The sequence below is a fragment of the Ochlerotatus camptorhynchus genome, unplaced genomic scaffold (assembly GCF_037179485.1).
Source record: "Ochlerotatus camptorhynchus isolate MF236.1 unplaced genomic scaffold, CSIRO-AGI_Acam_v1.1 ptg000304l, whole genome shotgun sequence".
Taxonomy (NCBI): domain Eukaryota; kingdom Metazoa; phylum Arthropoda; class Insecta; order Diptera; family Culicidae; genus Ochlerotatus; species Ochlerotatus camptorhynchus.
This window is the reverse complement of record NW_027040792.1, coordinates 1,789,926-1,803,815: the sequence shown is the minus strand read 5'-3', so window position 1 is coordinate 1,803,815 and position 13,890 is coordinate 1,789,926. Positions and strand designations below refer to the sequence as shown.

General features: G+C 37.5%; 1 protein-coding gene across 1 annotated transcript in view; it reads left to right on the top strand.

Annotated features, from left to right (window-relative positions):
• Positions 1 to 9,641: 9,641 nt before the first annotated feature.
• goe (gone early) overlaps positions 9,642 to 13,890 on the top strand; it is a 284,648-nt gene continuing 280,399 nt past the window's right edge. Inside the window, exon 1 of the mRNA XM_065228890.1 lies at positions 9,642 to 10,105. The gene's annotated coding sequence lies outside the window, so the exon portion shown is untranslated. The remainder of the gene's footprint in view (positions 10,106 to 13,890) is intronic.

Genomic DNA, 13,890 nt, shown 5'->3' with positions numbered 1-13,890 from the left:
AAGTTTGGGCACACCCGAGCGCAGTCATTGGCGCTGGTTGGCACCAATGGTTACAATTTTTATGATATTTAAAGTTACTGGCAACAGTGAACTTTTTCTGCACCTGCATGTGTCAAAATTTGTTATTGATGTTGCCACAATACAATCCAATTTTTACAAATCACAACCGTGAATCTCCATCAAGTCCCGCCAGTGATTCTCCAAAATCGAATTGAATTCCACAAAGTACAGTCAGCGCACATCCTATTGCATGTCCGAAGAAGTACATGAAAAAATCAGGACAATCGCCTGCATAGCAACACCACTCAATCAATCTCAACATTACCGGCTCCAGCTCCGTTATTAGAGTCGTTAGTCAGGCTCACGTGACCGGAGGAAAGTACGTCCCACAAGCGGTTCTAATCAACCTTGAAACGAGAACTATGGATTCGGTCCGAGCGGGACCATTTGGGCAGCTGTTCCAACCAAATAACTTCGTTTTGGGACAGTCCGGTGCTGGTAACAACTGGGTCAAACCACACTACACCAAGGGTGCCGAACTGGTGGATTCTGTGTGATTCTGTGCTTGATGTTGTCCGTAAGGAATCCGAGGGTTGCGATTGCCTGCAGGGCTTTCAGCTTACGCACTTGCTCGGCGGTGGAACTGGCTCAGGTAAATTTTAAATCTTTTGTAACGTTGGCGCAATTCAAAAATACCTTCCTCTCCACAGCCATGGGCACGCTACTGATCTCGAAGATTCGAGAAGAATACCCGGATCGCATCGCACAGTGGTTCCTGGCCGGACAAAACCTCAAAAATGAAAGTTGATATTTCTTTTATTTCAAATTTTTTTTATCATTCTTACATGTTAAGAGTATCTTAAATAGAATGATTTGTGCAGTTTTGTTGATTACAGATCTTTTTATGGTTGTTGTAAGGTAGCGATATAAGACATTTTCGAAAAAAATCGTAACGTTTCTTGTTACTGTTTTGCTCAAATAAAGCAAAAATTAATGTGTATATCAACTTGGTTGCTTTAGAAGAAATGTTCCTCGGCTTATTTCACGTCATATGGATAGTAAAAAAATAGTGTCTGCATTCCCGCATAAACGCGAACCATAAATTGACCTTACCTAAAATGGTTAAAAATTGTTTATAATCCCTGCTAAACTTTAACTGAAATGGTTATGAAACTTTACATGAACGTTTAATGATAAAGTTTCAACCTTATGTATTATGGTTTTGTGGAACTGAACCTTACAAATAATTGGTTGTTAAGAACCATTACCGTTCCAAATTCTTGTTTTCTCCATACATTTTCGGAAAGAGAACTATATTAGAACCTTTTAACTTATGGTTTGAGAACTTTAATGGTAATGGTTATGGTAGTCAGTAAGGTCCACGAATGGTTTTGTAACATCGATCAACTTTATGTGGAATATATCGCGAATTGGTTGCCTGTAATTTACTGATTACCAATTCACGATATATTCCACGTAAAGTTGAGCGATAATACAAAACCATTAATGGACCTTACTGACTACCATAACCATTACCATTAATGTTCTCAAATCATAAGTAAAAACGTTCTTATATAGTTCTCTTTCTGAAAATGTATGGAGAAAACAAGAATTTGGAATGGTAATGGTTCTTAACAACCCATTATTTGTAAGGTACAGTTCCAAAAAACCATAATACATAAGGTTGAAACTTTATCATTAAACGTTCATGTAAAGTTTCATAACCATTTCAGTTAAAGTTTAGCAGGGATTATAAACAATTTTTAACCATTTTAGGTAAGGTCAATTTATGGTTCGCGTTTATGCGGGTTGTTTTAAGTAACAGTTTTTAATAAAAAATTGGTAAAAACATACTTTTTTCACATTTAGGCTAAGCAAAACATATGAAGGACACATCCGCCCACTATCCTTTAGTAACCAAAAGATAGCTTGAAAAGTTAGCTTTCAGATAGGCTATAATGTGTTTTGCGATTTTTTGCGAAAGATGTTGAAATTAGGATTAACAAGTAAAGTGTTCTTTGAAAAACATCCGTATCTTACACTGAGACAAATCGACATGTACCGTTTATTGGATCCATCTTATAACATAGCAATGTCAGGAGATTTATTCATTCTATGTGATGATTGATAGATTCCAATGGATTATTACTTAAAAACTATGACTGCGATATGGAATGATTTCTATCGTAATTTCACATACTTAGTACTTGATAATACTTTGCTTCGACCGTGGTTAGCGATAGGTAAGATGTATATGAATATTGTCTGATATATTTCATGGTGAAAAACTGTTGATATGTCATGGGTGGGAACAGGCATCTAGAAACTAATGGAAAATCATATAAGTTTGCACTATGAGCAAATCGAGTAAAATGTACCTGTTTTCATGATGAATATTGCTCACTAAAAGATATATCATATAAGATAATCATGTATATTTTATTGGAGTTGCTTTTAACGATTTTTGACGTTTGTTGATATGTCGCGTGTAAATAGACATGTAGAAACTATTGAACTGTCATTTAACTTTGCAGTATAGGAAAACATGTATATCTCATTGGAATAGCTTCCTTTGATTTTTGAGGTTTGAATATTGTAAAAAGATCTATCCCAATCATTAAATAGTCATATAGATTTGCCTTTTAAGAAATCCAACAGCAAACATTTGTTTTGGTATGTTTTTCTAGAAAGAACATCGCTCCCAATAAAATACATCTTACATAATTGTTCTTTATAAATTATTGAAACAATTTTCAACTATGTTATCGTACACTCATTAGAATGATTAGTCGAACTAAATATTGCTAACACCAATGATACTGTAATAAATAATCATTGTTTGTTATTATTTCATATGATAAGGGGTTCCGGAAAAGAATGTTTTGAGATTGAAAAAAAAATGATTCTACTGCAATATTTATTTGCTAAGATTCTAATTGTAAGCCTTCTACACGGCTAATTCAGATTCCAGCACTAGTACTCGAACTTCATGAACCAGTTCCATGAACTCATATAATGTAGTCGTTGTTTTATTGCACGACACCACTGAAACGGAGCATATATTGGTCAGTGCTAATTTTCTTCACTCTAGCTAAACGAGCATAACGTTGCTCTATATTCCATGTTGGGAGAGCTGTTATTACTTCATGCTAATTGAACGAGCTCAATATTGAAGTCAGCCATGGCCCAATGGAATCGAGCGCAGACACGAAAAGCATCACAGCTCAACAGTTCTGGATCGAATCCCAAATCAGCTACAATAAAAAAAACACAACTGTGAAAGCTCCCACTGCCTGGTGTTTATTTTTCGATTTATTTTTAGAAATCGATTAAATATATGTGTCAAAAGAATAAGTAAATTTCATGTGATTTTCACATAAACTTTACTTCGATTGATTTATGACACATATATTATATTGTGGTGAAAAGTAAAGCTTATGCTTATGGGTTTCAAATCCATTTCAGTTAATTATTATAATTTGACCGATTTTCATTTATCATATGGCGATCATATAAAAGTTTTCAAATTATCAGCATTGTCAATGTATCAGATATTCATATAGAATTTACCTGACACATTTTCAATCATATCATTTTCAATGGATTATCTTATAGCGCAAAATTATTAGACTTCCACATAACAGGAATATGTCAAATTGGTTCAGTGTAGTTATATAATGTGTGCTGTATACTGTAGCAAGCTTCATATTGCATTTTTCAAAGCACACACACACTCTCACTCACACATACACACACACACACACACACACACACACACACACACACACACACACACAAAGACGAACACAAATTTACTTACCCTTTGTAGAACCTTAAGAACTCATAATCAAAACTCGTTTCCTATTCGTTGGTCAATCGCCAATGTATACACCATGTAACATAAAACATGTGGTATATAACTGTGAACATGTGTGTAAGGCGTATGACGCACTCACACCACACAACAAACGTCAAATCTCATATGTACGCAAATTTTTGACGCCATCATCGCATCAGAGTTTGTTCAGTTACCACTGGTAACTTACCAGTATTCTGAAACATACTTTCATATCGCAAAATGGAAGGTAAACTCTTGTTTATAACAATTTATTTCACATATTTTGATGAACAGTCTTTTCAGTGGAGCAGCAGATCCAGAGAAGGCTGATTTACGAAAAAAATCGTAACGTAGGTTGCCAAGCAGAAAGAAAGAAGGTAATTTTAGAAACATTCTTTCATGGTCGTGAAAATGACCACGTGTTCGAAACTTTTTGGAAGAGCTTCACAAAAAAGTTCGTAAAAGCATCACGAAAACCAATGTACTTTGAAAAGAAATACAAGGGTTGGCTAGACGGAGAAATAGCTGTATTGATCTTATCACCGAATTCAAATCAAAATCAGGGAGGGCGACCAGAAGTGCAGTTCGCAGAGAGCAGCGATCGGTCAAAGCGCAGAAAGACACAAGAAATTCGATCCATTTACTCCCCGGAAGCGCTAGCGTTGAAGAGATGAACTAGCCTTAGGCTAAAAATCTCTCTAATAAAGGAAAAAAAAAAACGCTAGCGTTTGCTGCTGAAGTGAGTTTCCGGACTACAGGAAATCTAGCAGCCGCGAAATCAATAAAGCATTGTTCTGATTCACAACTGATTTCTCCGGAAAAGGCAATCGCAGTGATAGTGCAAGCTAATTTAAGCAAGAATGCCTATCAAGTTGTCAGGGAACCAGTTAAAGATCGGTACCCAGCATACAATACAGTTTTAAAAGCCAAAAAAGAATGTTATCCGGATGAAGAAGCATTTACAGTGACAGAATGTGGCGTTAACATTCAGCTACAGGCGATTCTCAATAAGACATCCGAAAGACTAATCAAAAGCCTAGAAGTAGTTCTGATATTTCAATCTGAAGATCTATTGGAGAAACTGCATCTTAATATTAAATGGGGATGTGATGGAGCTTCAGATCTTGCGGAATATAAACAGAAGTTTGCGAATTCTGATAATAAGGATTCCCACATTTTTTTCACTTCGTTTGTACCTCTACGTCTAGCTGTGGAACAAGGTGGTACGGAAATATTATGGGACAATGAACATCCTAGTTCTCAATATTCTTGTCGGCCAATCAATCTTCAATTTCTCCCAGAAACTGAAGAAATTATTTTGAAGGAATGTGGAAGAATGAAAAAGGAAATCGATGGATTAAGACCATTCGAAACAGTTTTAAATGACAAAGTAATTGTGAACTATTCACTTTACCTTACTATGGTTGATGGAAAACTCATCAATACACTAACAGCAACAGCATCAGCGCAAAGATGCTATGTATGTCAGTCGACTGCTTCACAATTCAACAATTTGAACAAAATGAAAACGGCTAAAATTATGGATGGTGTGCTGGATTTCGGGATGTCTTCACTTCACGCTTGGATAAGAAGCTTTGAATACTACATCCACATAGGGTACCGGTTGGATTTCAAGAAGTGGCGAAAAACTGGGAATGAAGAAGCTTTCAAAATCGCAAAAGATAGAATCCAAAAGGGATTTAAATCAAGGATGGGGCTAAACGTTGATAAGCCAAAGCCGAGTGGAGCCGGAAACAGTAACGACGGCAACACGGCAAGGCGATTCTTTGCGGATCCTGTAAAGTTCTGAAATTTGCGGAGTAGACGTAGAGTTGATCACGATGACGAGAAACATTCTCATTGCTGTATCATGTGGTAGTGAAATCGATAGTAGTAAATTCGAAAGCTATTGCTGGAAAACTGAAGAACTCTACGTTAGATTATATCCATGGTATTGTATGCCAACTTCGCTGCATAAGTTACTTATACATGGACATGACATAATTCGCAGGTAAATTATAAATAAATTGAATTTAAAATAATATTAAAAATGTTTATTGATTAACAGATCAGGTCTACCTGTAGGCCGAATGTCGGAGGAGGCCCAAGAAAGGAGCAATAAAACTATTAAGGTCAGCCGAGATCAGTTTGCGAGAAAGAACTGCAGAGAAAATACTAACCGGGACATAATAAACCGGATGCTCATAACATCTGATTCATTAGTCAATGCACACCTGAAGCCGAGTAGAAAACATCATATAGATTTACCTGAGGATGTTCAAAGTATGTTGATAAACTCACAAGAACAAGAAAATGTGAAAGAAGATAAATCACTAGAAACGGATGACAGCGATAGTGCTTTTGAAAACTTATAATATAATATATAGTAAATAAATTATTAAGGTTTTAATGCAGAACATTTTCTAAATTTTTATTGAATAATATATTTACAAATGAGTGTGTGTGTGTGTATGTGTGTGTGTGAGAGATCAAAATAGAGAGAAAAAGAGAGGGAAACAGATAGAGAAGAGAGAGAGAGAAAGAGAAAATTCTGTGTGAACTACATTTTTGCTTGAAACAAACATTGGTTTTGGTGGGGGCGACCCCGGCGTAGTGGTTAACATCCATACCTCTCACGCTAAAGTCACGAGTTCAAATCTAACCCCCGGACAAGTCACGAATGACCCAAGAGTGTTAAAGTGACTAAAATCAAAAAAAAAAAAAAGAAAAAAAAAAAAAAAAAAAAAAAACATTGGTTTTGGTTCTACCACAAACGAAGTGACAGACGACTAACTGGCATAGAAATCCATTAAAATAATGTGGTTCACTGTAATAGAATTTTCTTGGAAGCTGGTGCCATCATCCACCAGATGGGTTAGTTTTTTTGTTTTGGGTTGAACAAAGTTGATTTTGTGTACAATGATTCTTTGACAGTGTGCAAAGAGTGTATCATTTTGTCATTATTTTATGCATTTCAGTTTTGAGTAGAGTGAAAGAGATAGAACCAAAACATTCTAATACATTTGGTGAAAATGCTAGTACAATCCAGTAGTAGTGTTGCCATGTGGTACAATCCAGTAGTAGTGGTATTGCCATGTGGTACACTGAAAAATTGCAATAGCAGGTTAGTCACCAAAGTTTTCGAGCCGCTCCGTCTGTCACTTCGTTTGTGGTTCTACTATATGTACTCCTCCTTCAATTTTTTGACGTCTTGATTGTCAAGTTTTCTTTGTACAGCTAAAGAACATCCATTTCAACTGTTTTTTGTTTATTTGCAGCATTTTTGAGGTTTTGTCCAACTTTTGTTCTAAGGGGAACCACTGTGCATCGTGACCCGTTCTCCGTCGTTCCATCGTACAAAGGCTCCCCCACCGTCGTAGAGTCGCTACGCTAAGTGTTTATCACCTAGTGGAAATCTGTGAATCATCTAGTCTCGGTTACGATGTCTGGCAATCAAACTCTTCATAATCCACATCCTTCAGAGATCGTTCATTGTCCGCATCTTTTACCGTCCTCAAAAACTTCCGGAAATCGCCCAACCAACGCTCAATATAATTTAACACCTTGGATTTCACCTTCACCTCGCTTAGCATCTCTTCCACGTGCAGTCGGAACAGATTCTTGTGGTAGAAATATTTCGTTTCCTTCAACCGATTAATTTCCTCAACCGTCGGCGGTTTGTACAGCTGCTTCTTGGCTTTGATCTTTCGTTGGTCTTCGTCGCTTGGAATGGCTTTGCGCTTAGCGCCTTTCAATTTCGAAGATCCGACAGTCGTGACTAGTACAAAGCGTCCACCACTTTCTTGACCGATGTCGCTTTCCGGCTCTCAGGTTTCGAAAAACAAAACAAAATCAAGAGTTGTTAAAATACCGGTTGCCAAACAATTCAAAAGCAAACAAAAGTCAGTTCAATTACTTCTCGGCACTGCCGTGTCAGCTGCGGCACACTGAGAAAAAGTTGGCGCAAAACAAGTGTGTATTGCGACCACCCATTGGTTCAAACCTCGGTTCAAACCCAGAATAACGTTCATGAAATGTGTTCATTGCATTCTACTCGCTTACCGGAACAAAGTGAACACATTTCCCTTGACAGAATTTGGGTTTAAATGAAAAATTTGCTTTTGAATATCCAAAATTTAATGGCATTCCCTTATACCTTTAGGATTTAGAGATCGGTAAACACTCACATTTGGGCTTAGAAAACCCAAACTTTTGATCATTTTATTTTTCTGTGTAGTGAGTAATTCTAGATAGAGCAGGAATTAGGACGTAACAGCTTTTGTAAACAATGACTTCTATCGATGATTTCTAGGAATTCAAGGCACATCCACGTAGACCAACCTAACCATCGGATAGGGGAAGTCTTTCGCTACCCGATGAGGATGTTGGTTTGCGTGGGCGAGCCTTAAATTTCTAGAAATCATCATGAGAAGTCATTGTTTACAAAAGCTGATAGGCACTAATTCCAGCTCTATCTAGAATTGAGGTTTACTCCAAATTGAGTCAATTGAACGGTTTAACCATAGAGGCAACTTTAAGACCAGAAGGTCCCGAAGATACGTGCTCAACTTTTTGGCTCAGCTCTGGTACTATCTTCGGTCTTAAGCTAATCGATTCACCCCTCGAAACATAAGAAAATCCATGAACTCCTCATTTTATCTGTCAAACTTTCATAGCAAATCAAAACAAACATAGTGTAGTACTAGAATATTGACTAGAATGGGATACATTAATCGTTTACTTGGGACCAATAGGCTAGTCAAGTAGTGAGCCAAATTAAAATCGTTAGTTTCGAATTGATTGTTGGTTTAACACTCCGAACCCGGGACGGGACTTGACAATCGAGCTTCTCACTCTTCTTAATGTTTATGAAGAATGCCCTTCGGAAAGTTGTGCGTGGTGTTTGACGGAGTTGACCAATGATGCCAGAAATGTAAAATATTGTTTCTATTTTAATTTGGAGTTTATTCGGAGTTTCTACCGCAGTTCTACAGTTTTTGCTCAACACAATAAAAACAACCATAAACAAACAACAATATCCATCGCTTAAAACACGAAGTGCACTAAATTTCTCACCTTTCCTTTCGCAAATATAAAGAATTAACAACGCCATTTACGTCAACATTGATTCTGGCATCACTGCCAGCCAGATCGATGCGATCCCTCTGTCCTTTTTTATTTCACGATTGCTCGAAACTGGCTCGGATTTGACATCAAATTGGCTCGAAATCGCTACCCCATTGTCAAGTCCCGTCCCAGCTTCGAACATGATGCCTCCGTTAAAATGAGTAACGGCAAAACTGCAATGTTTGAAGAATCATTGCTCAGCCATTTATTTGCAAATTTTAAATCTATTGACGCCATTTTAAACTAAATATTTCAAAGATTTATTTGGTATCAATAGCTTGAAATCTATTAATAAATTGCTGAGCAATGATTTTTCAAACATTGCCAATTTGCTACTACACATTTTACCGGAGGCATCGTGTTCGGAGCGTTAAGTGGAAGATGAGTGAAATAAACTTAATTTAAGTTTGTTTTCCATTTCCGTGTATCGATTGTGGGTGGCCCTCAGTTGATGAATACGGTCCTGGATGCACTGCTGGGCACTCATTTTATGCTGCGTCCCTTCGTTTTCGTTTTGAAAACAAAAGACCACTCACCAACACTTGCACCCGTTCCCGTTTGCCTGTGGTTGTACAATCGCGCGATGCATTGCATTCCGCTCGCTTCGTTTGGTTTGGTGTTTTGAACGCGTAGCTTCTTGTGTGTGGATGGAAATATTTCAGTCCAAGTTGGCCCGTTCTTTCGTTCGGACGCGTAAAACCGGTAGTCGGCTCCTGGGTGTTGTGATTGGAAGGTGACTGATACTTTCTTCTTGTTCTTGGTGCTCTGGTGGATTCTATCCATTTCAGATGCTGCTTTCTCACCGAACATCAATCTGAATCCGGTGGTTAGAAGAAGCGTGAATTATTCCGGTGGGATTGTGTTTCTTGGTTGGTGTTTCGATCTCGATTATTGAATTATACGGCCGTGTTCGGTTCTGGCGGCGAAGGGGGAAGATGCTTCTGCGCTTCTTACCTGGTGGATGGTGAATACTTTCAAGTGTTGAATATTGCAGAAGAAAAGTGGCCATAAAGAGAGAGAGCGAGAGGTGCCAAAAACCAGTGAATTAACTGCCAAAAAGTGATTTCAATGCCGGTGTAGAATATGTTACTTTGCTAAATTGAAATTCCTGGGAAGAATTTCGAGATCAAACTTTAAAAGGTGAGCAACACAATTTATCGTCGTTTCCAACAAGATTGCCCGTAGTAGGAGTAATAGTAATAATTATTATCAGGGGAAATTCACACGTCCGAGCGGTTTGTTGTTGTTTTCCAATTGGAAACAAGAAGATCGCGTAATGCATTGCTTCCGGTTGCGGTGCGGGGCGTGTGGAATAATCGTGGTTTCAGAGTTCCGACCCGGTTGGAGATCGCGACGCGACTCGAGTGTGTGGGAGTGAGAATGCTTTCTGTTATCTTATTTGGAAGTTTGATGCCCTTGAAGCCACTAATTATTATCGACAGTGCTTTAACTTTCAACTACACTTTTGAGACTTTGAGAATTGTTTAAATTGTTTTTATTACTGGCAATTATTTCCAAACATAAATAGGTATACTTGCATCAGATTTTATTTATTTTTAGAAGTGGAAAGTCAATTGTTAGATCATTGGAATGAAATTCATGAATTATTCATAAATTTACCTATATGGTTGAAGATTATTTTGATATAAGTGGGGGATTCTCTTCACAATTATTTTGAAATTTTCTTAGGAATTCTTCTCAGAAACCACGAAGGAGAGTTCCAAAAATGCCCCCTGGAGTACTTCCAACAAACTATACACTGATCATTGAAATTAACTTCGAATTCTTAGTGGATTTCTCTTCAAACACTCCTCAGCATTCTCCTTAAAATCCCTTTGGAATTATGCTCAGAATACCATTTGCGTTTTCATCCAAATCCCAATTATCTCCCAATGATATCTTTGATAAATATCCGTAGAATTTGAGTTATGTTTGTTTGGAGTGGTTGTGAAACTATCAATTTAATTGGCCTCAAAAGATCTTTGAAATTGTGCTTACACAAATTCCTCACAATCCTCATAGAATTATCTTAGAGTTTTTGAAATCTTCCCTTCATTCACTGCAAGTTCCATCATTTCTTACCACGAAATGTTCCCCCATCCATTTCGCTTCAATCGGTTGCCCTGATGGATCCTCCCGTACCAAGCATATAATGTTTCATATAATAATGGAATTAAAGTTAAGAGAAAAATAAAGGAAAGATCTCACCCGATACGTTGCAAAGATCCATGACATCACGATGATTTTGAAATAAAAAAATGAAAAATGATCAGCTTCCGAAACCCAATCCAAGATTTGAGTTGTAGGACTTGAGAAAATCGATCCGGGTATTTGAGTGATTTTCGGAAATTCTAAGGAAATTCCATGGCAATTTTATGGACAATTACGGTTGATTTTTTAATAAAATCCAGAGGGTGACTAGAAGATTATTCTGAGTAGAATTTTAAGACATTTATGTGATTAATTTCATATATATTCTAAGAAGAAATCAAGTGCATTTTAAATAGAGTTATGGAAGAAATCTTCAGTGAATTCGTGCTACAATAATCAAAATTGGAATACAATCTTAGGGTGATTTCCAAGAACTTTCGGAATGTCGTGCAGTGAATTTCTGAAGTTATGTAGAAATTTTCAAGGAAATTTTAGAGATAATCTCAAGCCAGTGGTGCAGTCAGGATTGTAAACATCCAGGAAAACGATTCCCGCGAATTTTACGAAAAACCACGTTAAATGCTAGTTCCTGAGAAACGGCTAGAAAGGAATGCTGAATTAAAACTTTGTTGAGAGGTTTAGAAGGCTTTCGGGGCAAGTCACTAGGATTCCTGGAGAAGTCAGAAAGAGCTTCCAGGATAAATTGCAAGAATCTACAGGTAGCAGAACGCATGAACTTTTGGAGAAAGTCTCCCAAGTATCAATTTTGGTGCTATGAGGGTTCTGTAGACCATGATTTAGACTTATAGAATGCTTTTAAAAAACAATAATACTTGGAACGAACTTACAGATGATGTCACAAGAAGCTTCCGGAGGAAATCAGAAACATTTCTGGAGGAAATCTAAAGAAACCTCCATGAGAAGTTAGGGGCTGTCCATAAACTACGTATACATTTTAGGGGGGGGGGGGGTTGACAATTATCCACGGTCCATACAAATTTTAAAAATTTTGTATGGGCGATTGTCTACGCAGGGGGAGGGGGGGGGGGTCAAGAATCCCAAAAAACTGTCTACGTAGTTTATGAACAGGCCCTTATAAGTTCTTGCGATGAAAGTCGTAAGAAACATCCTAATAAAACTGGAACTACAGCCAAAAGTAGAAAATGTTATGAAAAATGTAACACACCAATAATTTCTTGCCAAAAATATTTCGATCATACATAATCTTGCAAATATTCCATAAAATCTTGCAGTTTTTTTTTACGTGTAGCTTCCGTGAAAATATATAAAGACATTTTGAGGGAAAAATTTTACGAGCCTTCTTGGATAAATCAGAAAAATAACTCCCAGGAGTGATCGGCAAAATCTTACAAATGAATGAATCCAAAAAAATCTGGAATTTGACCGATAAGACTTGCTCCTGCATTTTCAGATTACTAAGGAAATTTTTCATCGGGAGATCTTGAACAAACAAATTCCATTTCAAATATAAAATAATTGAGTGGACTACCTGATATTGAACTGAAGAAATCGCGTAAATTTTTGAAATTTGTGTCCGGAAAAGTGGTCGAACTATCCTGAATTTCCAGCTAGGGTGAATATCTAGTTAGGAACCAGTGTTCAAAGGGAATGATGCTAAGGAATTTCTTAAGAACATTCCAAAGTAATCCATTAAGAAGTATTGAGCGAATTATCAAGACAACAGCTTCTGAAGATTTACAATGAAGAAGCAAGTTCAAGATCCAGGATGCTAGTTCTAGTAATGACCCATAGTGGCTAGTGGCTTCTACGCTTCAATCGTAATCATTTTTACTTTGTTTATCGAACGGAGCAGAAGAACACGTCAATACATTCCTATCCATGCCCTAATTGACCTACATTTGGACGGCGGCCGGCGCTGCTTTTTAGCTACGGTAAAGTATGAGATCACCAAACATTGAAGATGCATGTTAGTTCTAAGCATCATTTGATCTGGCAATAACGGAGTAGCAAGCGCGAGCGGTTAATCATTCTCATGCTCATTTATGCCTGTACTAAAGCTCGATTCAAAGTAAATCTGGACGCACGGTTTAATACACCACCGCGCCCCTGGTGGTTGGAACAAAAAACGTTTGACAAGCACAAACAAAGTCAACGGTGAGTCTTGTAATCAAACGTTACAAGGATACTCTGAGTGTGGATAGAGCACAGCGCATCTATCATAAAAGTGGCACTAGGGACAAAGACCTGAGGAGAAAGGTGTTGAGGTACGTGAAAAGTAACCCAGGTGTCTCCATACGTGATTTGGCAAAGAAATACGATTCCAACTTTTCCACCGTGCGTAACATCCTTTCAAGAGAAGGATATAAGCCTTTTTGTGCCAGTAAACATCCGAATCACTCCCTGAAACAAAATTTAATGGCCAAAAAGCGAGCACGATTACTATACGAACGAGTTTTGACGAAATTTGATGGCTGTATTTTAATGGATGACGAAACATATGTCAAAATCGATTATAAACAAATCCCCGGACGAAAATTTTACCTGGAAACTGGTCGTGGGGATGTCCCTTCCAGGTATAAATTTGTTTTTGCTGATAGGTTTGCCCGGAAACTAATGATTTGGCAAGGAATCTACAGTTGTGGCCTTAAAATCAAGGTTTTCATCACATCTCACACATTGACGTTGAAGGTTTACATTAAAGAGTGTCTGGAAAAGTGAATTTTACCCTTCATTCGACAACACAAGACCAACGTTATGTTTTGGCCGGATCTAGCCAGCTGTCACTACTCCAA